We start from the raw sequence: 9,394 nt of genomic DNA, 5'->3' as shown, positions 1-9,394 counted from the left end.
ATAAGTTGATCCCGTCTCTTGTAATTCGTTTTTATAGTAGATTGTTTGTCGTTTTGTGCCGTGGTTTTCTCCCGCAATGATTTTTTCACGTAAATTCTTGTATTCTCTATAGTTGCTTGTTTTTGTTTTCCTATTACTTATGTGATTCAACTCTAAGGTTGCTTCCGTGCCCCCCCAATAAGAAACCCTAGCAAAGTTGCAGGCCGCCATCAATTTGGTCATCCACGCTATTGATTCAGATGCAACAACTCTTAACATACTACCACACCTGACCCACTTATATACGCAGACCTCATCATCGATCTGTCCAAACTAGTTGGGCCTTCCCTATCAAAAGAGCACCCCAACTTGCTAACATCTGCTGTTCCGCAACTCAATCCACACACCACGACAACATTTTAGCACATGGCCACAGGCTTGGCAAAATAGAATCAAAATTCAAAAAAAGAGAAAGATGTTCACATGGCAGCAACTAAAATAAATAAGAAGACTCACAGTGGAAAAACCTAAGCATGTTGCCAACTGATCCAAACAAACACCACTCCTTCCAAAATAGAGGTCCATTACCTAAATATCCATCCACCAAAACCTCTCTATAAACCACTGAGAGGCTAAATGGTATGTTATAGCCAAAGCTAAAAGAGAACCCCAAAATACTCATATCCTCCCCACACCAACACCAACATAACCTCTTTCCCATGCTCCTCAAGAAGAGGGCAGGATCAAGAAAGGGTCCCTGCCCTGCAATATCCTTTCCCAAGACAACTACGTATCTGCCTTTGAATAACTTCCAACAATAATCTTCAACTTCACTAGTATAAACACCCCACCCAAGCGAGCAACTTAAGATCACAAACATTTACAGCATTGATATTTCCTAAATACCCAAAACCCAAGCCATAGCCTATACCCAAGCCATATAGTCTATACCCAAGCCAAAGCTAAGCCTTAGCCCACCCTAAAATTAGGCTAAATCTAAGGCAAATTCAAACCAAATTCATATTGGGAATGCAACAAGGCCTAACATGACTTGTCTGATGCAACAATAACCTCAGAGGAAATTACATGACACAATAGGGAAAAAAAAAATTCAACTAACCACAAATAAAACACAAATTTTATATGGAAAAAATCTTGCAAGGAAAAACCACGACACCAAGCGACAAATAATCCACTAAATTAAAAAGTTACGAGAGATGGAATAACTTACAGATTTAAAAACCCTAATTTCCTCCCTCCAAAACCTCAAGCCCTCTCCTTTCTCAAATGTCTTGTATTAACCCTAATCTGCGCTTACAAGAGATATACTCTATGTACGCAATTAAAAACAAAACCCGCACTTATGCATTAAGTCTAGTCGAACCAAATAGATTTTTGGTTGGACCGAATTGAACCGAAGTGCAAACTTTCGGTCGAACCAAAATTGTCCAAAACATTATAGCGGGCAACGGGTCCGAATTCCAATCTTTGGTTGGACTGATTGAGTTTTTTATTAGACTGAAAATTGGGCTTCTGCACAACAATTCAAGCCAAATTTAGAACCGGGAATCTAGCCCAAATCCCAACCTAATACTCTAAAGAACTTTACCAGTGCCCAAACCATAGTGTTTTGGAGGTCAAGAAGCCAAAACAAGTCTGTTGCCCAAAAATGAAGCTGAACCACATAAGAGATGACACTTCAAGTGCAACCTACCATGTGGTATGGCTTGAGCTTTGATAGCAATAATTGTGGGTTGATGTGTAAAGTAAATTTCACCTCAAAAATGAAATGATCCCTTATAATTTAAAATAAACCTATTCTTTCCGCTTTTTACACTCCATGTCACTCCTTTCAACTAATGATAGAGTATCATATGGCACCCCTCTCCTCTGTAACAATTACTTGCCTCCATTTCAGTAACTATTCCTCCCGAAAAGTCTAGTGACCTGAGATTTTGTATAACACCCATGGTTTTTAATAAATTAAAATAATAATAATTATTATTATTATTATTTTAAATTTAAAATTGAGAGAGGGAGAGAGAGATTCTATATCCCATCTCTCCCTTTTATCCAAAACCCTATCTTTAGTATCCTATCTTGAGTCTTCTATCTAATCATAATCTCTGATCTTATCTCTATACCTAATCCCTCTCCATTTTTCTCTCTCTTCCCCCATACCTATCAACCTCCCTATAAGCCTTTCCTTTTAAGAAATGTTTCATAAGAAGAGCTTAGAGAGCTTAGATTCAACAAGTTTATGTTCTTTCTTTCATTTAACTCGATCTATGTAATGAACGGTGTGAATCGGCCACGCATTCAATACATTGATATATGGATAGATACGATGTAAAGATGATAGAAAGTTAAGATTCTATATGAAGTTTCTTGTCACGAGGATTGATTTTGTGTACATCTGATTATGCCACATCAAATTTGTACGGATCATACGATCCTTAAGGCCAAAATATACAAGAGCCATAACTTCCAGATCGATCTAACCATCGGATGGGCTACCCTAATTAGACCTAATCATAGACATTAATTTATATTTTTAATTCTAAGATAGGTGATCTTACATATCAGATTTGATTCCTACCATTCATATATATTCTTAGATAAATCTATCATGACATCGAAAACTATGAATGACTTTAATCGTCTGGTGGGCCACAATGATCGTAAAAAGGGTTATTATTAACATGATCTTAAGGGAATTGTAGATTTTAGATAGTCTAGATTTAGATAATTATTGGTTTTTCCTTAAATTGATCAAGTGGAAGCCAATAAACGGTTTGAATCTGATCCAAAGAAGTAAATAACCCCTAAATCGGAGAATAAAGGAAAAAATTTTACAATATTAAATTAATCTTCAATCAAGAACTTATTTAAAATGTATAAATTATTTAAGGTTTGTTGAATAGTGGTTAGCTACCTAAGGTGATTAATCAAAGGTAAGCCCCCCACTATGTGATAAAATTGGATCAAATAATAATGTGGTGTATATGATTGTTAGGATTTTCAATTCAAATCAATCTAATCATCTTGTGAATTTTTCATTACTAGACTCAAGTGAGTAATCCCAACATGTCTCATGTTTAGAATTAATATTATTTGAGTAAGTGTGGATATTTATATGTACATGGTTGAATGTTGCTAAGAGTTATGTATGTGTGAATGGAAATTGATGGACTTTGATGAAACTTAGAATGAACGTAATTCCCACCTCTAATTAAACCAATTAGCATATGAAGTTTTAGTACACTTTATGTATAAGTCATATTCCGTAACTCAGGTTTGAGGGCGTACACTTTGTATTCGAATTTTAGGACATGACATTTTGTACACCTTTATGTATACGCATACATTTATACTTGCATTCATGGAAGCATACATGCATAAATCAATCCATTCATCCAACAATTCATGCATACGCACCTCAATAAATCTATATAAAGTGTGGCCATTTATATGTGTGATAGATTTGTGTATAGTGTTAATCATTGATTTATATAATTAGTAATTATATGTTTTTTTATGTGTATGTGCGTGTGTGTGTGTAATCAGTATTTGCATTTATTTTGTAATTATGTTTCATATGATTGGATCAATTTCTACCCGATTCAATGTGCTAAAGTTCGACATATCCAATTATGTATTGTTGAAATTGAAGATGAACACGGTGTTGGTGAAGGAACGATATGCAATTGTGATTCAAGAAAAAAATATATCTTGTAGAGATGAACGACGATGTATTTGAGTAAAAAAATCAATTAGTCATGACAGATCTTTTTCTTACACTGGACGATTCAGTTTTGTTCAATGTGTCCAATCAAACTACTGCAAAAGGTTCGCAGGACAAATTGTGAAATTTATATGAAGGAAAATCAATGTCAAACAGAATCTTCTTTCAACGGCAACTGTACAACTCGAAGATAAAGTAGGGGTCCTCTTTTACATGAAAACTTTAATGGGTTTAATACTCTAATTAGCATATTGAATGTGGTCAATGTGAAGATTGATAATAAAGAAAAGGTTACACTTCTTCTTTGTTGAATACCAGATTTGTGATGATTTGATAATGAATCTTAGCAATGGTTTATATCTCAGTATGGAGTCAACCATGTTCATGTTGATTACCAAATAGTCTTATAGAAAAATGCATGGGGATTCTTCTAGTGATGCTATGATGGTTAGAGGAAGATCTACTGAGAAGGGTATTGGTGGAAGATATCAAACAAAAAGCAAGTCGAAAGGGCACGAAACATGTTAGTGTTGGAATTAAAGAAAGAATGGTCACTTACACAAAAATTATAGACTTAAGAAAGCATATTAGAAAAATTACAAACCTGATTCACACGATCAAACATTATATTCAAATGGTTACCAATAAAACTTAGTTGAAAAATATAATTAATCTGAAGACAGGGATGTACTATCTACAGTGATTCCATGAGAGAATTTGAGCCATCAATGGATCTTAGGTTCGAGTACTTCGTTTCATATGGCTCCACACAAATATTATTTTTACATATATTAGTTATGTAATGCGGTGTAATTTACATATGTGACGATAAAACATGAAAATTGTGACGATCGGAGATGTCGTAATTACTATGTTTGATGGTATCACATGTATATATTTTTGTGTGCAGAACATATCGAATTTGTAGAAGAGTTTTTTATCATCGAAAAAGGTCGATGAAGATGATCATAAGTTTTTTTTGTGATAAAAGTCAATTAAAGATTGTAAGACCCTTATCCTAGCCCATACCGTTTCATAAGCTTACGTGGTCCTCCCTGTCGAATTCCGGTGACCCTGATCAGAAATTGGTGTTTGCGCGTGACCCTAAGTTGCATCCTATCGACCTTAGTTGGCTCGGCCCGAGACTTGTATCATTGCGACCGTGCCGTCGCTGCGATTCCGATGCCACGTCTCGTGCACTAAGGCGATACCCGGGCCAGGAGATGTGGGCCCGCGTTTATTTTGAAAAAATATCGCACGTTGTAATTCCCAAGAGAACCTATCAAATCAATCGCATCATTCAAGTCAAGTACAATAGGTACAACACACATGCCTCTCTTACCAACAAAGCATGGCACCCCTCTCTCTCTCATCCCCAAAGTTAACATTCCTTACACCCATCACCCATTCCTCTTATCCCTCTCTCCTTACATATTCTCTCTCTCTCTCTCTCTCTCTCTCTCTCTCTCTCTCTCTCTCTCTCATTTTCTACTCATTCTCTCAAGCAACCCAAGCACCCAACGTCCATGGCTTCCATGGAGAAGTTAGGTGTGGCCCACCTCCCTACCACCCAATTCTGTCATCCAAAGATCATCTCCACCGTTGAAATGCATCCCCCGGAGCTCTAGGATGTGTTGATGGAAGAAGAAGTCCAAGAAAATCAAAGGTGGGTGATTTGTGATTTGATTTTAATGATTTGAGGGCCCACTTGTGGTGGCACCTATTTTGATGAAAGCATTGTATAGAGGGGCCCATAGTGGCAAGGCCCCTCCTCCATCCATTTCTCTCTCTTTCTCTCTCTCCCTCTCCTTCCATCTTCTTGTGGTCCACCATGATGCATGTATGTTATCCAAGCCATCCACCAAAGGGGTCTCGCACCGCTGCCACGTACATCAAAGCCCACTTGGCTATCTGTTGAGGACGGATGTGGATGAAGTGAAATTCAAACATCAGCTTGATTTAAATTTTGGTGGGCCATTACGTGGACCCACCTTATTGCATGTGTGATACTCACACCGTCCATGCACCCCTTGAATTTCGGTCCACATCCCAACATGTGGGACCCACCAGATGAACGATAGTGAGCTTGCACGGTCTAGGATTAGCTACTGACAATTGTTTGAGGTGACCTCACCAAGTTTTGTGGGGCCAGCAATGATTTAAGTGCCAGATCCACACCATCCTCACCATCCAGCCCTCTGGACGGTGGGATCCACCTTTCCGTGTGTATTTCATACATGCCATCCGTCCCTGGATTCCATCCATGTGGCCCTCTATCATATGTGTATGGACCCACACTGTCCATCCAGGCCTCCTTGGCCAGATGAGTCAGATTTAAATCTCAGGTGGAGTGCACTGTCCACCACGTGGACCCACCCTGATGCTTATGCTATATTCATACCGTCCATCTAAGGGACCTACCATGCGTGTGGGGTCCACACACTCACCGTCCATGTGGGACCTATGATGGATGTGTCTTACATCCAGGCCATCCGTGTACGCTGGACTCCAGACGGGCGCTGGCCATTTTAAAAAAAAAAAAACAAACAAACAAACAAACAACACACGTGTATAATATAATATATGTTATATACATATATGCATATGTGATTGGCCCACGTGGACCCACTTGTCTAGAAAGCGGATTGGCTGGTATAACGTACACCAACTATATGGCTGGTGATATTGACGTCAGCAGCATGTGGGACTGCTGTGTGGACCCTATCCACATCGTACGTTTGATGTATGGTGGGCCAGTAGCTGCTGCACATGTAGCAGCAGCTCAGGGTCACCGTGATGTATGTGCAATCCATTCCATCCGTCCATCCATGTGCCCCCTACATGATGTATGTGTGGGTCAAATCTACATCGTCCAAACCTTGGACGGTGGGACCCACCATGAGGCACGTGTTGTATCCTTACCACCGAACCATTAAGAGAGATCATTTTATGGCAAGAGAAAAGAAAGAGACAAATCTATAGTTCAAGCGGGCCCCACCATTGAAAATAGTGGGGACAATGACATCCACCGTTCAAAACTTCTGAACGGCCAAGGTAGTTGCAATCAAGCTAATGTTTTTGTTTTTACTTCATCTATCTCTATGTTAACTTAGGTATAGGTTGGATCTCAAATACATCACGGCGAGCCACACTGTAATGTGTCCCGTTATTGATCAGGTGGACCACATTGTAAAAACAGTGGGGAATGAACGCCTACCATTGAAACCCCTTTTGAGAATACAGAAGTTTTGGATAAGTATGAAATTTGTTTTCCTCTTTATTCAGGTCTTTGTGACCTTGTGAATAGATTGGATAAACGTTATGGCGCGGTCCACCTTGATGTATGTGTTGTACATCCATGTTGTTCATCTGGCGGGCCCATTTAGGAGGTGCAGGCCCACCTGCTGGTTGTGCAGGGCCCACCTGTTTATACTTTTTAGCCCATGTGCGGGGCTCACCTATTTTGCATTTGAAGCCCATACGATGAGGCCTGACTTAATGTACACGAGGCCCATTATGATGTGTATTAGGCCCTTATCATGCGGCCCATTATGACGTGTATTAGGCCCATGATGAGTGGCCCATTTGATGAATTCGAGACCCAGGTACGTGGCCCATTTGATGCATACGAGACCTATGTGTAGGGCCTACATGTTATGTATGTGCGACCCAAATGGAGAGGCCCATTGTGATGTATATTGGGCCCATGAATGAGGCCCGATGTAATATATACAAGGCCCATATGATGGGGCCCATCTGCTTGAATCTGAGGCCTATGGGCAAGGCCCATTGTGATGTATTTGTGGCCTATGGGCAAGGCCCATTGTGATATGTATTAGGCTCATTAATGTGGCCCATTGATGCGGTCCAATTGATGTATATGAGGCCCACTGGTGCGACCCATGTGATATGGCTGACTCGATATATATGAGACCCATTGGTGCGGCCCGTGGATGCGATCCACTTGATGTATTTGATAGCCCATGGGTTGAGACCCAATGTGATGGATATAAGGGCCACGAGTAAGGCCCAATGAGACGTATGTGGGGCCTTTGTATGGGGCCAAATGTGATGTATATGAGGTCCATTGCGATGTGTGTTTACTCCATGATGTATGTAATGATGATTATGGCGGGTCATGCCTTGGGAGCAATGATGGTTTAATGTCCACGTTGATGGGCAATGATGGTTAAAGGTCCACATTGTGACCTTTCCTTAAGCTTAGTTAGGCTCATTCTCATCATTCTCTTATGGGTTAAACCAAATTATTGGGCCCCATTGATATTGCTTGTTCCATCATCGGTTGTCCATCCATGGATCCCGCCTTGCATAGAGGCCGATTACTGATGCTGAGTATCGAGGCCGCTTCCGATTTGTCGAGGCCGATTATATAGGTCGATTCCAATTTGTCAAAGCCGATTGTATAAGCCGATTCCGATTTATCGAGGCCGATTCCGATTTATCGAGGCCAAGTATCGAGGCCGATTCCGATTTGTCGAGGCCGATTGTATAGGCCGACTCCGATTTGTCGAGGTCGATTCTGATTGTCGAGGCGAATTATATAGGCCAATTCTGATTATCGAGGCTGATTCCGATTCATCGAGACCAATTGTATAAGTCGATTTTGATTTATCGAGGCTGGTTATATAGGCCGATTCTGATTAATCGAGGCCGACTGTATAGGCCGATTCCGATTTGTTGAGGCCAATTGAATATGCTGATTCCGATTGTTGAGGCCAAGTATCGAGGCTAATTCTGATTTGTCGAGGCTAATTGTATAAGCTGATTCCGATTTGTCGAGGCCGATTATATAGGCCAATTCCGATTGTCGAGGTCAAGTGTCAAAGCCGATTCTGCTTATCAATTTGGATTGTTGAGGCCGATTTCGATTGCCAAGGTCGATTGTCAAGACCTATATGATGTATATGAGATCCGTTGTTGAGGCCCATTGTGGTGTGTATTCGGCCTGTGTAATGTATATATAACCCGTGTTTAAGGCCCAATGTAATGAATATAAGATGAGGCCCATTGTGATGCATTTGAAGGTCAGGCGATTAAGTCCATTGTGATGTATATGAGGCTCATCTAAGAGGCTCATCGCGATGTATATTAAGCTCTTGAATGAGGCCTATGGTGTTGTATATTAGGTCCTTGTGTGAGGTTATGGGCCCATTATATGTTAGGTTCTATGTGAGCCATTTCTTGGGGGCAATGTTGGTTAAATGTCTACATTGTCGAGGTCGTTTATCGATGTCAGTTATTGATACAAATTATGAGTATATGACAGCATAACATCATGATACATGCTCATACGCATCATCTGCATGTTTGTTATGAGATATGATTAACCATTACATATGTCATTGGGTAAGTTGTTATGAGACTCTCTGATAGGCGGAGGTTACCTCACATGAGCGTACGGTATGCACAGGATTGATGCATGTCTAGATTGTATGACTTATGCATCTTGCATTGTGTGTTGTGATTACTGTAGTCCTAGCGACATCAGGATCGTAGCTTCCACAGGCATATCGTGAATGGTTAGATGGGACACCGAAAATATGTTATTAGCATCGAGCTGCTACAGATGGCCCTAGGTGAAAATCTCTAAACCCTCTTGGTACTAAAGGACGCCCCAACGTTGAGACCGAGTGGATATATATGAGCGCA

Source organism: Magnolia sinica, chromosome 18, assembly GCF_029962835.1.
Source record: "Magnolia sinica isolate HGM2019 chromosome 18, MsV1, whole genome shotgun sequence".
NCBI lineage: Eukaryota > Viridiplantae > Streptophyta > Magnoliopsida > Magnoliales > Magnoliaceae > Magnolia > Magnolia sinica.
Note: the sequence above shows the minus strand (reverse complement) of the source record.